Source organism: Protomyctophum bolini, assembly GCF_963924005.1.
Source record: "Protomyctophum bolini genome assembly, chromosome: 2".
In the NCBI taxonomy this organism is placed as follows: Eukaryota; Metazoa; Chordata; class Actinopteri; order Myctophiformes; family Myctophidae; genus Protomyctophum; species Protomyctophum bolini.
In genome coordinates this window covers 38,890,439-38,911,397 of record NC_137863.1, presented here as the reverse complement: position 1 = coordinate 38,911,397, position 20,959 = coordinate 38,890,439, and positions in this window count along the sequence as shown.

Here is a 20,959-nt window from a genome sequence, read left to right as displayed (position 1 = left end):
AGAAGGCTCCGGATCAGGAATGCAGGGAATGGCATGGGCACGCATCCCCCGAGAGGCGTCCCAGTGTTAACCAGCAGACATGGCTAACATGACACCTATAGACAGACAAGCACAGGTTCACTGCACTGCAGCGCTCGCTGCTGCTGCTTCCATCTGCCCTTTCTTCTCAACCCTCTCCATCTTTTCCCGTCTCCTCTGATCCTCGGAATTCCTCCTTTCTGTCTTGGTTATTTCTTTCTTTCGCTGTCATTTATCCCCCCTTTCCCAACCACTTCAGCCCTATTTAAGAAAGACATTTCTTTTTTACTTTTCAAAAATTGTCAATCAGCTATTTTTTTTAAACTAAATTGGAATGGTTTTTTTGTGTACATGACCAAAAAATAGGGACCACCTATACTCAGCTATACGTGGCTGAGTTGGCTCTGGAGCCTACTTGGTCTGTTCTTGTTTCATTGATTCCTTCTTCTAATCTTCTACCTTCATGTCCAAGTCAGAAATGGCAGATAAGCTTCAACGGGGGAGCACGAATGAATAAAGACATTAACCACTTTGAGCACACGAACCCTCTCAGAGTCTCTCTCATTCTGCTGTTGCCCATCCACACTGCAGTGAGAAGGATGAGTTGTATGCTGCGGTCACGCCTCCCTCTCTCTGTCCCCTTCTGTCTGTCAGAGGAGGACAGGCTGTCTGGAGCAGGTAAGGCTCGGCTGTATAGGCTTCAGCACTCCCCTGATTGGACAACAGGCCACCCCCTCAGACACGGGTCACCTCCTCCTGAGAAACGGCCTCTGACTGCTTCCTGCATGCTGCTGGCTGCAGACCGGGGGTTCACAGCTGCCATGTTATTGTCATCCCAGACCCCCTGACCTGACCTTTGCTGCTCTAGACAGGCGCTGTTCCTGAAGGCTTGCTTGCCCTGTGTGTGTGTGCGTGTGTGTGTGTGTGTGTGTGTGTGTGTGTGTGTGTGTGTGTGTGTGTGTGTGTGCGAGCGAGCGAGCGAGCATATTATCAGTGGACGCAAGTGTCTGGATAATGGTGATGAGCGTGTGTGCGGTGTGTGTGTGTGTGTGTGTGTGTGTGTGTGTGTGTGTGTGCGCGCACACACTTTAATTCCACACTTTGATTCCATTTTGCCACATTTTGAAGATTCCACCAAGTGCCATAAATGGTCCCTGACCACAGATGATTAGCTTAATAATGTGCAACATTGTTTTCTCACTCAACAGTAAACAAACCATCATACAATACCAGTAAGAGGTGGTGACTGAGCATCCGCCTGGGTGACAGCAGACTGCTGGACGGGCGCTGGTGTTTGGCACGGGGGGTCAGATCAACATATGGAATTAATTCTGTACTGGCCATATATGGAGTGTGTCTTGAGTGTACAGGTCAGATCAACATATGGAAGGTCAGAACAGGTCAGCTTCATATATGGAGATCTAATAGGGTTTGAGGTCAGATTTAGAGTTGCTGGCCAATATCGATGACATCAGGGATCTCCATATATGGGCTTAATTTGATCATCCCTGATGATGTCACGTGATGTCACGACCAACCAACCAACACACTGCAATAAGTGTATAGCTTCTGTACATTTTTAAAGTGACAATTTAAATACTTTTTAATTAAAATAATTAGGCCTACACACCTTTCTGTGTCAAAAGTAATCAACAAACTATACTATAAAAAATGTAAAACATTGTCCAAATTGTGAAATAGCTGGCCATGAGGCCGAAACGCATCGGTTGTCTGTCAGAGATGTATAAACCATGTGAAAAGGCCAATTGGCTATTCCTTCATTCCCATTTGTAGCTTTGAGCCTTGCACCTATAACACTAGTCTTCTAATTTGGAGTGTTGCAGGTTTTCTGCTTTTGCAGTTTCTCTTTCTCTCAAATTGTGATCTAGGCCAGTAGGCCTGAATGAGGCAAAGTGGGGTGGGCTCCCCAGCTCTTAATGTTTTCACTGGCTTAGACCAGCAGAGGGTGCTGTGGTACCTCCTATAGCACAACGCACCTGATAGCCTATTAGTTAGCAGGCCCATCCATGCCTGAACGGCCCTGCAGGTAAACATGCTATTGCTATCTCTACTCTGTCCTGGATGGCTGGATCAAGCTGTGAGTTCCAGTTGTGAAGAGACCACTGTAATGTAAGTCAAAAAGCTTTTAGAGAGGACATTTTAAATGCAGATGGTCGTGTAATGTTTTGGCGAGTTCTGGGAATGATCCATGTGGACGTGGACACGTGGTTATATATTGTCTGCAAAAGAATTAGCACAATAACCCTCATGTTTTCTGCCTATACACAACAGCCTACACATGCTTCACATACGTTTCATTCAGGACGTGGTTTGCACTTTGCAATAGGGCTATAAAGTACAGTTGAAAGAAACCAATGGGAACTGGTGCAGAAGTCATCAAGTCAGTGATAATTCCTATCGTTTTCGTTTTTAGTTTCATTAAACTGTTTTATACACTTTTCAATTTTAAAATGTCAAGCGGACTTCTTTGAAGGGCTCGTGCCATGCGAGATCTCGGTATACTCAGAGCCATCTAATCGAACAGAAGATTTGGTTGTTGTTTTATAGGTTGTGCGTGGCCGTGGTGTTTATTGTTTATAAGGATCCCCATTAGCTTTTGCCTTGACAAAAGCTAGTCTTCCTGGGGTCCGACACAGACAAACATTTAACATAGGCAATACTTACAATTGTTTACAAACACTAACTCAAAATAAAACATAAAATAAGAAAAAAACAAAAAAACATAGGAGAAATAAAAAACAAAAACATAGCAAAAAATCACTTTCAACACATTATACATTTGAATTATTATTTTCCCAGGGTTACTGCAGTATGATTTACATAAGGTGTTCTTTTTTTCTGCCCGACCTAAAGCAAAGCAAAGCAAAGTTACTATGTTTACCCAGGGTAACTGGACTAAGCTCAATAATTTGTTTACAGCCAGGCCCTGCTCATAGAACATGGTAGGGGTTCAATGCCTTGCTCAAGGGCACCACCCTCCCCCCCCCCCCCCCTCTCCCAGGCTGACAACAACACCCAACAGCACTGACAACATCATCTGGATGAGCATTGAGAGCATTATAGCCTATATGACAATTGACAAATGTCATGAACTAAGACAGTATTCATTTCACATTATAATATTCACATATTGTCATCTTAAATATGGGGCCAGAGCCCCCTATGTGTCGTCCGTCAAATTGCAGATGACAGAGAGAGGCTTCCAGACTCTTCTCAAATCTCGTGAGAGTGGGATAAAGAAAGGTCGATAACAAAGCAGATTTTCTCCTGATTTGTCTCGATAAAAGAAGCCATTTTAGTTGGAAATATTGTATGCCTTGTGGTGATTGGGTCCAGTATTTAGTTCAGTGACCGACCATGGAGTTGTTCATAAGCTGTGTTCACGTTCATTCTCCCGTTGGAAATGAATAGACTCCAACATTCTTCCCGTCTCCTAATATTGTCCCCGCCCCCCTTCACGCAGATACGGGAAGCAAAGTCGAGTTCGTGCCTCTTGCTAATTTTCCTCTTGGGTCCAATGCATTTCTGCCTACTTCCGGTCCAGGACTTGTCCCATAATTCTCAATAGAAGTCTATGTGGGAGAGCCGCCATTGGACTGGCCCCATGAAGTGAAAGCAGTTTGCGTAACTCTTGTCTATATCTAAGGCTCTGGGTTTACTATAAACAAAATGTTGGCGCCCTGTATGAGTGTTCTTTATGGTTTCTTTTCGTGACTGGTATTAGGGTATAGTCAGAGACTTAGATATAGAGTTATGCAAACTGCATTCACTATGGGGTCAGTCCAATGACAAGTCCTTGAGCGAATGTAGGCAGAAATTAATTCACAAAACTAGCGTCATTTGTATTAGTGCAACTTGACACTAGTTTTGTGAATTAATTTACTTTTAATGCGTGACCCCAGTGCCCCCCACAAAATGACCGGAACTACTTAATATTTCACCAAAAACAGAGCAGAACTCCCACCACGGGACTCGGGCAGTCAATGAATACAGTTGCAACCAACTTTGCATTACTTCCCTTATCTGTTTGAGGTGGGCGCTAACATTATTGGGAGACCGGAAGAATGTTGGAGTCTATTCATTTCCAATGGGAGAATGGACGTGAACTCGGCTTCTGAACCATTCCCTAACTCCATGGTCACTGATGGTCAATACCCAATCATCACAAGGCACACAATATTTACAAGATATTCATATTAAAATGGCTTCTTTTGACGAGACAAATATATCACTGAAAGAACAGGGTCAGGGCAATGTACACATACAGAGAAAACAAGGTTTGATAAGTTAGTAATTTGTATTCACTTTCTCATGCAGGGTCCCTTGACTGATCAATGCTGTACGTACACCAACTTAAGGACGATGCTGTTGATGATGAAGTTATTGTCTGTGAGTATACAGTAGTATCATAATTATTAGACAGTACTGTGTAAATTGGCTGCCCTACAGTACATTGCATAATGTTTTCTTGGCCAAAGACCCTGTCTGGCCCTTTGCGTGAACAATTTATATAAATGTTTGTAATGTGTTAATCTACATTGCTCGTGTTGACAATAACTGTTATTAGCATCCAATGTTGGCACGACATTTGTTGCCATTGACGCATGCGCTTGCCAAGTCACACAATATGGCCGTGTCTAACAACACTCGCACCCTCTTGTGAAAATGACACGTCCTTTTTAGGGGCGCGTGTTCTGTATCCTCTCATTGACCCGTCATATTCACAATTACATTTAGTGTCCAGTCGCAGAGAAAATCCATCTTCCCTCCACCAGCCGTTGAGAAATGTAGCAAATGTGTGAACGCTGGACGGGGAAGGGGAAAATAATAACATAAAACTATATTAGAGTTCCTCTTTGCCTGGCAGAGCAGGTATTGATTTTGTTTTGGAGCTAGTGTTTCAGAAAGTGTCTTCCATGGACCAATGCTAATGCTGCCTCTTCTCCTCGGACTCAAAGCAACAAAACACTGGGCCTTTTTTTGTATGGTTTGGGATGGGAATGTACTTTATTCTTTTAGAAGTGTGTGTGTGTGTGTGTGTGTGTGTGTGTGTGTGTGTGTGTGTGTGTGTCACACACACACAAAGCATCTGGAGCATTAGATTAACGCCCCAAACACTGATTCTTCTAATAATTGCAGCAGAAGAACTCTCCTTCCATTCTTCACTGCTGTGCCAAAATTCAATTATCTAATCTGATTCGTGTGATTATTAATCTCCATTACTCATGCATTCACAACGATTTGGTTATATCATGAGTCACAACATGACAGTGCCCCCCCCCCCCCCCCCAAAGGGGAAAAGTACACCTAATAGGATGCACATGCAGACCCAGGGCCCCGGGATACGTTTAGGAGTCTGTGTGTGGATGGATTGATTGATGGACGCTGACAAGGAAGAAAGGACTAATACATAGGAGTAAGGAAGGAAGGAAGGGAACAAGAAAGGATGCTAGTAAGGAAGGGTGGAATCGAGATGCAAAAGATGGAAGGAAGGGAACAAGGAAGCAAGGAAGGAGCCATCATCCTGGCGTGATGAAACGGCTCAGGTGTTTATGCACAGGCTGCCAATTGGATACTGAGGGGAGCATAGCGGCAAGGCATTGGCAGTCTTCTGTGTGTATGTGTACATGCAGTGTGTGTGTGTGTGTGTGTGTGTGTGTGTGTGTGTGTGTGCGTGTGTGTGTGTGCATCTGTCTATCCATCTGTGTGGAGTGAGAGAGAGCGGGGAAGCAGATACGCGACCATTTTTGTGCTTGTGCAAGAATATATTATAGATGTTGATGACACTCATGCAGGGAGAAAGACAAGTTTACGGAGTAAGTCCTGAGGCCCAAAGTGAAAGAAAAGGAGATTGAGCGTAGATGGAGTGAGACGATAGAGATGGAGAGAGAGAGAGTGAGAGAGCTTGAGCATAGATGGAGTGAGACGAGAGAGAGAGAGAGAGCTGGAGAGAAGACTGCAGGGTTGGAACCAATTAGACCAGGAGAAGCTCTCTCCACCTGCACTGAGAGGCCCCCTGGGGAGAGCCCCGGTGACAAGATGAGGGATCATCATCATTACCATTATTTATTTGCTAAGCAGAGGCCGACTCTGGGGCCACTCCTAATAGGATTCACGAATTACAATGAGCATGTTGCTTTTTTGGGGCAGGGAAGAGGAGAGTGGAGAGACTGGGTGGGTAGGTGGGTGGCCTGTGTGTGTGCGTGGGGGGTTAAGATATGGACCGGTATAATGCAAGCATACATTTGGAAGCACCTACCGATATTATTCCTACAAAAAAGCATTGTGGCTTTCTTGAATCCATAGATAATTTCAGTGTATGCACTCAGCTTTTGAAGCCACGCAGCATTATATTCATCCACAATCACGTCCAACACATTCCCCTTTTTACCTCCTAGAAATGTAATGAAGTACAATATTTATCTTTGAAATGTTGTGAATACAAATACTCAGAATGCTCCCTGAAATGATTGTGGTTTTCATTATGCAGTATCAATATTTAATTTAAGAACTTCTGTGCCAAATTCTAAAGTAGTCAATATAGACTTTCTAGACTTTTCCCAAATGAACCACAGACGAGATGAAAACTATAGAAAAAGTGCTCCTCGGAGCACAAGTCTCTGCCACCCAGGTCAGGTATAGGTTATTGTGGTCTCCTGGTGGCAGTGGCGCTATAATAGGCTAATGGGAAAAGGGCGCTGCTTCTTCTTACGCCTTTGAAGTACAAATTCATCATTTGAGACAAAAATGTGTTTAGCAAAAGTCCACCTGCTGGTGGCGCTATAACAGGCCAATGTGAAAAGGGTGCGATTTGTTCCCTGGCCATACTGATATTGAGGCATTTTGTTCAAAACGGGCCAATCGTGCAAGCTTTGGTTAGCCAATTAGGATGGAATATGAAATATCGGACAGATCTGTCTTGATCATCAGAATCTGAAGGAGTAGGCCTAATATAAAAAAATGTCTTACAAAAGTTGGCCTCCTGATGGATTGGCACTATAATGGCACTATAAAAGGCCTCTAGCGAGTGTGCATGTGGCCTGTTATAGCACCACCGTGAGGCGCTATAACAATGCAGTAGGCTCTGCACTGGACAAATGTGCATGGCTTTATTTCAATAAACTAGAAATACGGGAATGTTAGAGGGAGAAACGGTATTGAACTCAATCAACCAACATGACAGTCCGACAGGAGTTTTCATGTAAAGACTACGATGATTAGTATTTTTGCCGTCAGTCGTGTAACTTTCCCGTTAAGCTGTGTATGTGTTCAACAGCACAGCCATGCAAAATAACATTGACAGCTATGAGGTGTCGAAAGCTTGCCATCCTTAGCAACGGTAGCTAAACTATTTGGATTGGCATTAGACAACTGCTGTTGGGGTGGGGTTTAGCAAAGGGCTAATAATTTGGTGGCCCACTTGCAATGTCCTCACGGCCCACCATTCGGCCCGGACCACAGGTTGAGAACCACTGAAAGTATACAGACGCTCCTATAGATAATGGAATCATGGAAATATCGGCACATAACTTTACCTTGAGATGACTTCTTATTCAACCACCACCCACCAGTCTGCCACCCCCACATCATCTCTATAATCCACTGATGTGTCAGTATCTGCCGTGGCAACAAGTCTCATGTATGAAAAGGCTTGCTATGTAATTTAAAATGTAATACCTTCATTCCTTCCTGACATTTCACTGGTAGCTGGGGACCCAGCCATCCAACATCTGAGAGGACCTGTGATGTTATGACATACTTTTTATTTGTATTTCTTTTAATTTGGTCATTATGGTCCACAGAATGAGAGGTCTGCTCTGCCGGAAATATTGCGAAAAAAGGTTGTGGCCATTTTTGTATACACCTCAGCCAACCAATATAAGGCAACATTTCATCATACTTTAAGTAGCATGTGACATGTTTTCGCAATGTTTCCGGCAGAGCAGCCCTCTCATTCTGTGGACCGTAATGAATAGAAAAACCAGCCGTGTGAGGGGCGCAAATATATTAAAGTCTAACTTATGTTGATTAGGTGATGTATTGGTGTAAAACAAATGATGCAAACATTAAACGCCATTAACAATAAAGAGACAATATGACGTAATGAGGCACATTATGACGTAAATTGTCCCTTCATTGTCAATGGCGTTTACAAAACAAACATTGAACTAAAGACAAACATTAAACCTGTATATAGGAGGGGCTAGCGCCCCTCAAAAACACAAATAAAAAGTATGTCATGATCACAGATTAATCCTTAACCGTTGAGCTTAATTGGGCCTGTGGCTCCCCGGCTATGGGGTGTGTATATATATATATATACATTATAATTTGTGTAAAAGCCTGGGCTGCTGGTAATAGCATGTAATGTCTAGCCTACGATGCTGCGTCTGTTCGGATAATCATAAGGTTTGACCTGCTTAACCTTCATCTGTTTGACTGATTCCCTCTCATTTACATACGCATGCAGGTATACCTCATGGTCGCACTGCTTCATCAGGACACCGACCGTATGCTAGGGGTGGCAACTACCTGACATTCAAACGAGGGACAAATATGGCATCCGTTATTTTCAAGAAAAATAAGGGACGCCCAGAAAAAGATGGGTATGTACCATTTTTGTATATTACATTGACAACCCCTTTCACCCCGGCAATTGCCTGCATCCATATTTTGGGTGGAACATTAGCCTAAAATAGCAGATCTACAAACTCTAAACAAAATACTAATACTCAAGAAAATGTACTGTGTTACTGTCCACCTCACCTCTATATATACACCTATGTATACGTAAAGTTAATTCAACATCAGAGCTTTGTCGTGTGATAGCCTGCCTGGTACCATCTGGTTCTCTGAGCTTGCCAGTTGCCACTCGACTCACTTCACACAAGTGTGATTTTCAAATCCTTTTGTCATCCAGGACATATACACAGACTGCTTGTTGGGTTCAACAACCTGCCATGCCCAAAAAGGAGGCAAAAAGTATTGTGCTGTCTCTTGCACTCTGCTACAATTGGCAGCCGACATATACATGGCGGACATGTTACCTTCTGTACGTATAGTATTGTGTTTGTGTGTTTGTGTGTGTGTGTGTGCGTGTGTGTGTGTGCGTGGTATCAGTTTGTGCATTACTGTGCATCAGCTTGTACTGCACAGGTTAGCCAGAGTGAGTGCTGTTTCATTTGTATTTTAATGCGAGTGTCTCATGTAAGCCCTTTGCACGCGCGTGCACGATGTGTGCAAGAGACATTCAGGTGTTGAGGAGCACAGACTATAGTTGGCCCATAACTCATGCGGCTCTCCATTCAGAAGACACCTGAGGGCCCACATTACACCAGTGAGACTCAATCACAGCCTACGCTAAATCGATAATCCAGGAGATAAGGGTGAGAGAGAGAGAGAGAGAGAGAGAGAGAGAGAGAGAGAGAGAGAGAGAGAGAGAAGCAAGTAAGGGGAGTGCTTAGAGGAGAGGTAGAATGAAAGAAAGAGAGCGGATGGGAAGATGAAGGATGAGGGCAGGTTTTCCTACAATCACCCAAAGGCCCCTTTGCTGACTGTGTTTTTGTGTGACGATGAGAGGACATCGTTGAGGTGAAAGGAGAGAGAGAGAAGGGGGAAAGCGAGGGAGAGGGAGTGTGACAGAGAAATCATACAGAGGGAGAGAGAGATGTACTGTAGCGGCCTGCTGCTGCTGCTGCTGCAAAAAAAAGAGGCAACATTCTTGTAATCTAAAGAAAGCCAAACACCGGAGTATCACTCCACACAGTCCTGCTGGAACCAGAGTTATTGTCGTATCATGGCATCTTTTAATCCCATTGTCATTGGCTGGGAAGCTGCTAGAAATGACACACTGCGCTGTGCGCCGGCTTTGTGCTATAGGTGTAAGATAGGGCCCTGAGAGTGTAGGAATGGACCCCTAACCAGAGCGGCTGGGCAATGTTGAAGCCAGCGACGGTAGTGCCGTCAAAACTGATACTGGCAGGCGGGCTGGGCCCAGGTTATATTTATGACGCAGGAAGTGATGTAGAGGTACCACAAGAATTGCGCGAGGGGTACTATCATAGGAGCCAGCCAATCATATCAACACTCGAGGTGTACTATCATAGGAGCCAGCCAATCATATCAACACTCGAGGGGTACTATCATAGGAGCCAGCCAATCATATCAACACTCAAGGGGTACTATACCAGAAAGACTTTGACAGTCTTCCGGGTCCTTCAAAACGCCACTGAGTCAACTTCCATTGAAGTGAATAGCGTGGGGTCGGGGCTGTCGCTCCTCCTCCGCTCTCTAGAAATATTATATACTGTAACTCTATGCCCCTAACAGATTTTACTGTTGGAGCACGCCCTAGTACGTTTACATTATACAAGTGTCAAGTAAAACAATCAGGAATACATGTACAGCTATGGATATAGTCCTACTAGCATAAGGGTACAGGCCTAAACATTTCAACTTTGCAGTCGAGTATAGTGGAAGAAAATAAGCTCTAACTAGCCGGAAAAGTTGCTTTTGCCCTCTCATTGTCGTTTCCCTGTCTCACCCTTCATCTCTTACCTGTCCGTCTCTTTGAAGCAGCACAGTGTATGGTGCCTCTGTCTCTCTCTCTCTCTCTGTCTCTCTCTCTCTGTCTCTCTGTCTCTCTGTCTCTCTCTGTCTTTCTCTTTGCTCACGCCGTTGTTTCTCTGAGTGATGGCCGGCTGATGGTGAGCGCTGGGCGATGACAGATGGATGTGACAAGCAGATGGTTTTGCTTGTCGTCTCTTTAATCACACGGATCCAGTCGGGCATGACGGCAGAACTCCGTCTTGTCAAAATGACACAAACTGGAGACAAATTTATCCCGCGCCACAGAAGTCATAACAACCCCCCCCACCCCCCGCCCCCAAAAAATAATAATAAATACAATAAAAAGGATGGGGGGGGGGGGGCTCTTTGAAATGTAAATAGGGGTCTTGATGCTGAGCTCGCCTGTGATGTGCGGATGGAGAGCTATTTGCTGCCAGGCAGAGAATTGGTCTTTTATTGTGACAGTCGTGGCAGTGGGGGCAGTGGTGATGTAAGGGCCATAAACAGTTCATGGCTGTGAAGTCAACCACCATCAGTATTTTCGCAAACACAAACATATGTTGATATGACTGTACTGTGAGAGATAACTATCAGCTGCTACAGTATCTACTTTGTAGCCCCCAGAATTTAACTAAATGCCTATCCTGAACATTTATACCCGCAACAATTGATTTATGACTATGGGCCCTATTTTGCGTGTCTTTAAGTACCAGGTCTTATGACTTAACTTAAGACCTGGAGGAGTGGCCATTGCTGTTTGGCCACTCAAAATAGCTAAACGGCATTGACCACACCTCCAACTCTTAAGTTAAGTCATAAAACCTCGTACTTAAAGGGGAATAACTCATTTTACTATGTCATTAGAGTTGTTGTTTGGAAATAATTAAAAAAACAGTGCCCACAGGGGCACTGTTTTTTAATTATTAGATTTTTTTCCCCCGGACCTCCAGTTCTATAGGCAACACAGAATGGGGGGACTTTTTTATTATTTCCACACTATCCTAAGGTATATTAATGACAGTAAAATGTTGAAACTGTGGTATTCCCCTTTAAGACACGCAGAATAGGGCCCTATGACTGAAGTGCAGAGAGAGAGAGATAACGTGGCCGTTTGTCTCTTCGGTGGGGTGGTGGTTTACTGTATATCGATCTGAAAATTAGATCGGTGGCCGAAATCGGCCGATCACCGATCCGATCAATTTAAGTACTCTCTGTTTGTCCGAAAACGTTTTTTTCCTCAGTGGGTTGGGCAATTGATCTAGATTCTGAACTTGCACAGATGGACTGACCATTTGGCATATTATGAAGACATTTTACCTTTTCGTTTTTGTGAATCCTGCAGAGTTTAACTTTGGAATTTACTCAGCATGCGCGGCCACAGGCTGTGTTGTTGCGGTTGCGATACCCCAGGCTATGGGATTGGCTCTGTTGTCACGGTTACGCCAGTGGGTGGACTATAGTTTTGGGGCTACAGATTATAGACAGACACACGCACAGAGAAGACCTGCAGCAGTACAGACAGCGTTAAAGTTATGAAGGACGTTGATTTACTGTAGGAGCCACCCATGTCCACAGAAAGCGTTTCCATAGGCTTGTGAACCTCATTGGTTGTCATTGTCTTTTAGAATTTTGAGTATCTGGGGTGTCCTGTCTCCACTGCTCCGGAATTGCTTCCGAACACTGATTGGCCTTGAGTGGCCAATTTGACCTACTGTGGAACATGTCATACTATTTGACACTATTTCTGTTACCTTGATGGATAGTGATGTATACTAGTGCCCAGTCAAACAAGCAGATGATTCATTGTCTTTCATTATTTAATTTCAAAACAACAATGCAGTGCATGTTATTGTTCTTCCAGACCACACAGACAGTATATCACATCTTCCCCCAGACCATACAGACAGTATATCACATCTTCCCCCTTTTTTAAAGAGTAGAACATCCCCAAATGTACAATGTAACCGCATGGCATTTAAAATATAGAACAAATCTATTTCAGACTTTAGCAAAATATGAAATTCAAATGGCAAACAGCAAAACATTTTGATTTTTTTAAATTAGTATTCACTGCCACATTCTTAAACAACTTCTTCACTGGTACACATTCTAATATCAATATTTCCCCCCCAGAACATCAAACAATGGCTATGTTAAATCACATATCATGCAATCGAAGTGTTTTGATAGTCGTCACACAGTCCTTGAGCCATGTTGGGTTGTTTCTCACCCTCTGAGGTCTGCCCATGGGCACTACCAATTGGCTGTGTTTGTGCTCTTACTGTGGGCCCAGGTACTGTAGCTCTGAATAGTACAGCCCTTAAGCACGCGGTTAAAGCGCTCCACGGCTCCGTTTGCTTGCGTAAAACAAACGGATAATCTGCTGTGCGTAATGTCCATCTCTTTAAAGGATTGTGACAAAAGCAGCAGCAGTGAATTGAGCCCCGCATTATCACTATAACACCCTCAAGGCAATTCCCATGTCTGCTAAACACAGTAGCCACAAACTGAATAACAGCATTAGTAGTAATGGTTGGTGTAAAAGCGACTTCGGGCCACGTACTGTAATAGTCAACCGAGGTCAGTCCGTAGCGGCATTCCAGTGGCGCTGTTTAGAACGGTCCACAGATGAGAATTCCCGGTTTCTGCCACGGCCCCTCTGGAAACGGAAACGGCTGCAGTGGGGCAACATGTGTCGTTTATACCGCTCTCAGAGAGCACCTACTGGAGGCTGCTGTTCAAAACTGTCCCCTGCAACAATGTCAGTCCCCCCACCCCCCTTTTTCTTTTCTATACTGCTCAGGCTTTTTCCTTTTTGCCTTTCTTTAACTGTTTGATGATTTCTTTAGTTTTTCCATAGAAGTGTATATTGTACATCTTTAAATTCTGATGAAACTGTAAACAAGTCTTAGTGCTTTTTCTGGTTATCCTCTCATTAGCAGTTTTTGTATTGACCTGTATAATATAATAAAATGTCCAATTAATCAATTTTCAGTCACCTTTAGGCCACTCATTAGGGCTGCCTAGTCTACATCACTGCAGTGCATCTTATTGTTTGTCCAGTTACCGCACAAAGTACATCACAGACCCTGTAAGAAATTAAGTATACATAAGATTATGGCCACTCAAATGGTAGTGATATTTGGTCTGGCCCATGGATGTGGAGTCTCTGCATTCATCCTAAATAGAGTTAGGGTTGAGATAGGGTACCCACGAGTGGGGGGAAATGGCCTAAGTGACAGCTTAGCATGAAGACTATTTTATAAATAAATAATAGTATGTATTTATATCATGAATAGATTTATTTCTATCTTAACTCATATAACCATTATCATTTTATTTCCTTAATGCTTTAGATATTTCTTTTTAAATGGAAGTAGATTTACACCCTACAGCACAAAGGGTTTTAGGTGAGGGAAGTGATGCTTTGCAACGTTTTCACGTGTTAAGTTTAATTAACACCAAATAGCTAGCTCAGCAAAAAACAGGTGGCAATCAATTCATTGTGTGAAAAGCGATAATGTCTCACACACACACACACACACACACACACACACACACACACACACACACACACACACACACACACACACACACACACACACACACCACACACTCTCTATTGCTATACTTGTGAGTACATCACAATGTCACACACAGGTGCACAACTATATTAATCAGGCATAAACCCTTACCCCACCCTAAACCTAACCAAAATGCCTAATCCTAACTCCCCACATCTTTTAAAAGGATAAAAACAACTATTTCTCCAGGAATATTGCCCTGACATGTATATTTCTCATGTAGTACACCCCCAAAACAAGTACACACACACACACACACACACACACACACACACACACACACACACACACACACACACACACACACACACACAAATAAGTAAACACTCAAAGAGACTCAGTCATTGTGACTCCTTTGCACAGGCGGAGAAGAGATATCACGGAGAAGTGATCTCCCTGCTACCACAGAGATGAGTAGGTATTAGTCTAATGGTTTTCCTCCTATCCGCCCCTCCATCGTGGTCTGTCTATATAGTCTATACTGTCTCCAGGCCTCTTGTCAAGCTGCGCTATCCCATCCCCAGCCCCGCGTTACGACTCACGCAGCTCTCAATCTCAAGGTTGCGCTTGGCAAGGTTAAATTGACTTTAGATTAATTAACTGTCAATTAAGGGAGTAATTGTTTCATAATGTAGTGTGCCCCAGAGACGAGGTAGGGGTGTGTGTGTGTGTGTGTGTGTGTGTGTGTGTGTGTCACTGTCAGAGCTGCTTTAGGCCGATAAGGTATAGTGAGTGAAGCTTTAAAAGATGGACAGAGTGTGTGTGTGTGTGTGTGTGTGTGTGTGTGTGTGTGTGTGTGTGTGTGTGTGTGTGTGTGTGCCTTTTACCCAAGCTCACAGAAACACCAGTGGGCATTAGTGGACGACTCATGACTCTCTGCATACCCCTTGCAAGATGCCGGCACAAAATTACCTTGATCAAGTGCCTATGCACCAACCTTACCATGCTATGATGAAGAGAAGGATTGCTTCTATCAGGCACTTGATGATGTACTTAGTGGAGTGAACAAGCCACTCCACTCCACGCCAGACTTTCCAACGGCGACACTCAAAACAACTTCCGTCGCTACTTAGCTGACGAGCTGTTGAACATTGAACAGCTGATCAGTTCTGAGTCTGGGATGGATGAGAAGTGGAGGTCTTTTTGCACCACCCTCTTGTGCATCTGCCCTCCTGGACAAGATGCACAAAGCACACAGAGCCAGCCACCCTCAACAAACCACTATCACAACCCCTTAACACAATCATTCCCGGGATTCCTTCAAAATAGGAGCTCTGGGGTGCCGGAAAGAAATGGCCGCTTTTACTCTGAAACCCCCCCCCCCCCCATCTCAAAATCCAGGCTCAAGCTAATAGGAATGACCTGTACAATTTCTAGATGGGACAAAAAACTAAATGGTGTGTTATTCAAAAGACGACTAAATCAGAATTAGCTGTCAAAATGAATACTGGTTCCCCTGCTAAATATCTGTACATATCTGCACAATGGCGTAGAGATCCATAACCACCTTAAACGAGCCTCAATATTGTTTGGTCTGCAACCGCAACTGTGGATCCAGGATCGGCCATTCAGCCACCAGGAGACTCACAAATAGGAGGAAATGGTCATCATCTGACATGATGGACAACCACAAGCTGTGTGTGTGTGTGTGTGTGTGTGTGTGTGTGTGTGTGTGTTTGATGGTGATTCATCCTTTTATCCCCCCTCCCTCATAACCACAGCATGGATGCACTGGAGCTCATGTGTGGTGACATGTATGACCACGCACATATGTGTGTGCACACTCACACTGTGCACACACTGCACACAAACAATTTTACTGTAGGCTTTTCATACATGAACAGTTGAACACACAAATGCATGCACACACACGCACACATGCACACGCACAGAGACAATGGGAGTCTTTTCTCACACACACACACACACACACACACACACACACACACACACACACACACACACACACACACACACACATACACAGAGACACACAGACACAAACACGCACACTAATCACCATTCATCAGTGTTGTGAGAGTTGGAGCGACGGATGTATCCAATATGCAGTAGCACAGTAAACCAGAGAGAAGGAGAGGAAAAGAGAGAGTGTGATGAAAAACACAATGAAAATGAGAGATGAATAACAGTGGGGCTGGATGAAGAAATGCTGATTGCCTCCTGCTTGCTAATGGTTAGTTGAGGACATAGTCGTTCATGAAGTCCCCTCTAGGCTATGTCCCTCCTCCTCCTCTCCATTCATATGGATTAAAGTTCTCAGTCGACCACGACTGATTTCTGTCATTTGGATTCCACAGAAGCTGTGAATGTCTTCATTTTTTCTTCTTTTTTTTTACCCCCATTTCTCCCCAATTTTGTCGCCCTGCCAATTGATTCCTCCTCACAGCCACGTTTTGGGTGTTGTCACTGCTGTAGTATCCCGCTGACACTCCTGCCAGTGGTGGATTTGAACCCACAACCTCCGTAGCATTTGAAGTGGTCAAACCAATTATGTTCAGAAGCATCTTCCATAAACCCCCTAATGGCTTCGGACATTTCATAAAAGCAAAGGTTAAAGCCTGAATTTGTGATTTCTTCACCTGGTTGTGGTTGGCAGTATGTTGGAACAGCCGGAACAATATTACTATAAAACATCATAATTTCACATTTTGTGTTAATTGTTCATGGAACAGTGCTAGTGTGGGGAGCTCCTCACACTCGTTCACAAATCACAAATCACACATTAAGAGTTTGACACACATTGTTCTGTTGTGAGATTCTACTGTATTTTGCTTTAATCCATGATTCTCTCTCTCTCTCTCTCTCTCTCTCTCTCTCTCTCTCTCTCTCTCTCTCTCTCTCTCTCTCTCTCTCTCTCTCTCTCTCTCTCTCTCTCGTTGTGTTGTATGGTTCATCACTCCAGACAAACTTTAAAAAGGACATTAATTATCAAGCAGAATTGTGAATCGTAATTTATTTGAGTCTGAAATAGAAAACCACACACAAATATATAGTCATCCATTATTCCTGTCGGAGTAATGCTACATTACGCTGTTCCAGGCCTCATTTCAGCGATATTCTGTTTTATTTTTATTGTCAGCAGACGGCCACTTAAAATATAATTTTCTTGAGACAGCTAGGCTACTCTGTGTGTGTGTGTGTTTGCGTGTGTGTGTTTGCGTGCGTGCGTGCGGCCGGCTCAAACTTCTCTCGCATGTCTCCTTGCAAAGCAACTTACTTGGTGAAAGTGACATTATACTGTAGTTGTTTTGATCCTGCTTGGATGCATTCTCAGTCTAAACGGAAAATAAAAAAATAAATCAGTGGTTTGCTGCAATAACATTACCTATTAATAGTTTGGTAATATCCGCTTAACTTTACAGGCATATCCATATGCATATCCAAATAAAACCATCTGCTGAAATCATACATTTCTCTGTAATATTCTAGACTGAAAATACTTTTTGATCTTCAGCATGTGTGTACTGTGTGTGTGTGTGTGTGTGTGTGTGTGTGTGTGTGTGTGTGTGTATATATATATATATATATATATATATATATATATATATATATATATGTGCTACTGTAGGCTGTATGGGATGGTGGAGTAGTCCTAATCCATTTTAATTACCACTGATATACGAGTTGGCAATTAGTTGCAGAGAATAGCAACTCTCCCAGTAATTGACATTATGCGACTTGTGCTTTCTTCAAGTAACTGCAAAGTGTTTTCAGTTAATGAGCTTAGTTCCTCACTTGGTGGTTGTAAATGTTTTCTGAGCCCCATGTCTGACGCTGGATGTGATTACAGCTCGTCTCACCTATTGCCCTGCGAACCAATATTCTCCATTATCTATCTATACGGTATGAGTGAGTTTATATTTTTGTGTATCACTTTTAATAGCTCAAGTGCAGACACTGAGCGTGGCGCAGTGAGCCGATCCATGGATCCATGGATGGATGGGTGGATGGGTGACAGTCAGATGAATGAGTGATGGGGAGATGAGTGGAGGGATACGTAGATGAATAGCTGGATGGGCACACAGGTGCATGTGCAGATGGGCTGATTATCGTCGCTTTCGGGCAGAAACCTTGTATGTACACACATCAACTTTTTATGTTTTACTATGTTTCGTACTTCGTCATACTACTGTGCAGAGTCACACAAAAGTCCCCAAAATTGCAGATATAAAGGCACGCAATGTGGCACGTTGTGAGCTTGCTGATCAGCTATTTTTGCTATTTTGGAAGTGGTTAAGCGTTAAGTGTATCTGCGGTTTTATGAATATTGAACCAATGAAAATAAGAGCGATAACTACTGTACATTGGATCAATTATTTGGTTATTTTCATTTATTTTCTCCATTTTCTGAAAAGTATAAGAGTTTTGGACATATGAGGTTTCCACCTGACAGCGACGTTATGTGTAAAGATGGAGGAGACTGCAGATGGATGACAGTGCGGTGGAGACTGGATTGTCATCCGATGAGCTGATGAATAACTGGGCAGACGTCCATGAAGTGGATGGACCCAGAGATGGATTGATAGGTGTTTTTCTTTCCACCGGGCCACCTCACTGTATACCCATGGTGTTCAGAAGTGGGCGGAGAGCTGATACGCTTTCATAATAGGGTTAATGGGGCTCAAAATAAACTGCCAAAAACAACTCTCTGGTGGCTGTTTTTATACTTCGTCGTACGACGGTGTCGTGCGCCAGAAATGGCGATCTATACAAGCACATAATGCGTAACGCGTTAGCAGCTTGTAAATCTACTATTTTCACTCTACAACATTGGAGTTTGTTTTGTATGCATTTCCAGAGAACACCTGCAGTATTATGCTCTTCAAATGACAACTAAGTACACGCGAGCAATCCCATCTATGTGAAAGTCATTCACTAGTAGTAAGTGTAGTGAATAGACTAGTCACTTGTGTAGTATCCGTTTTGAATTGCATCTTCCCTGGGACATAATAATATTATCCCTGGGAGGATATTATACAGACTTCACTGTTTAGAATGGCACCTTCCCAGGTTGTTTAGGAGGGATACATGTCTACATGGTGCAGCCATAAAGATATAATATGTATAATATATATTCATATTATGAATACATCTGCAACCGAAGATGTACAGAATGTACAATTATGGTGCAGAAGGATGAATACGTTAGCAAAGTATACGCACAGTATACAAATAGCATGCAGTCAGTACTGTGTGGTGAATAAAAAATATGCTGCCATGGATAATATAAAATGTACAGTTTTTGTGAAAGGGTGTTGTGCAAGTCTGCAAGATAATTATGCAAAGACACTGTATGTGCACTGTTAGGCATTCACAGGTTGAAAACAGCAGAGTTGGGTTATTGTTAAGAGCTCCGATAGCCTTTGATAATGACAATATGAATGTAAAAACATTATGTTAAGAATACATATACAGGATTCTTTTATTTAAAACCTTGAAAAATCACTGTGATACCAATACATAGCACTACTATGTCAGTTACACTGATCCACGACATAAAAACAATCAATTGATTGATTGATCATTCAAATAAAAACGCTCAGAAAATGCACGCACGCACCCATCGCGACCACTTTCAAGACTTTCTAGTGGGCCCTGATCCAGAAGCGGTTGGATAACCACCGGCCTATAAGGGAAAAGACCCTTTCCGTCTCTCCAGTAGTATTAGTGCCTTTGTGACAGTGCAGGCATTTGCCTGACCGCAGCGGCACAAACGGTCCAATATGCTGGGCTGCTGTGGCTCTTTCAACATCCCTTTAGCTCTACTCGGACACCTCCTGGGATATTAGTCCTGCGGGGATGGGAGTGAAGTCCCCGTGGCGCGCTCGGCCGAGCGAGCGCGCCACTTTCTCCAGGGGCCGCTGGTCCCGGGAGGAGTTATTCTGGCACGGCGCGGTGATAGCCAGCGCCAGAATGCTCTGTGTATGTATACTGAGTAGAAGGATTTCAGCGTCTTCTGTGAGACTTTGCATTTCCTCAGCTGTCTGAGGTGGTACATAGTCTTCCTCGCCGTCACAGTGTCTGTGTGTGCACAGTGCATGACAAGTCCTCAGTGATGTTCACACACTTATAGGGACTTGAATCTGCTCACCGCCGCCACTGGTTTCCTGTTGATCATAGGGGGGCGGTGTAGGTCTTCTGTTTATCGCCTTTTGTCGAGGCAACTTGCTCGGTGAGAGAGCTATAACATTAATTGTTTCAGTCCTGGATTCTGGCTGAACAAGCCACAAACTTAAAATGGCATTAATAGTTCATAACTAATCATCTCCCCGCACCTAACTTCATGTATTGTATTGTTAAGGTACTGTACATTTGGGAATATCTACGTGATGTTCGCAGGCAACTTCAACAACATCACTGGATAATCACATTAACAAAAAACATCAAATACATTACACTTTCGCTGTCTTCGTTCTGCCACAAAGCGAACGAACACATCAGGGAGACTGATCCATAGATGGTCTGTGTGTTATTCACTTACTCCTGCATTACAGTAACTGAATAACCTGCCAGTCTTGAGAGAGATTTTCTTTTTGTCTGTGTCTGATAATGTGGGTGTCTGATAGAGATCAGACTAAAACCATATGGAATTTCATTCAAAAGACGATGACTTAAACTAATATCCAAATGTGTGGTACAAAGCAAATGTGTGTGTGTGTGTGTGTGTGTGTGTGTGTGTGTGTGTGTGTGTGTGTGTGTGTGTGTGTGTGTGTGTGTGTGTGTGTGTGTGTGTGTGTGTGTGTGTG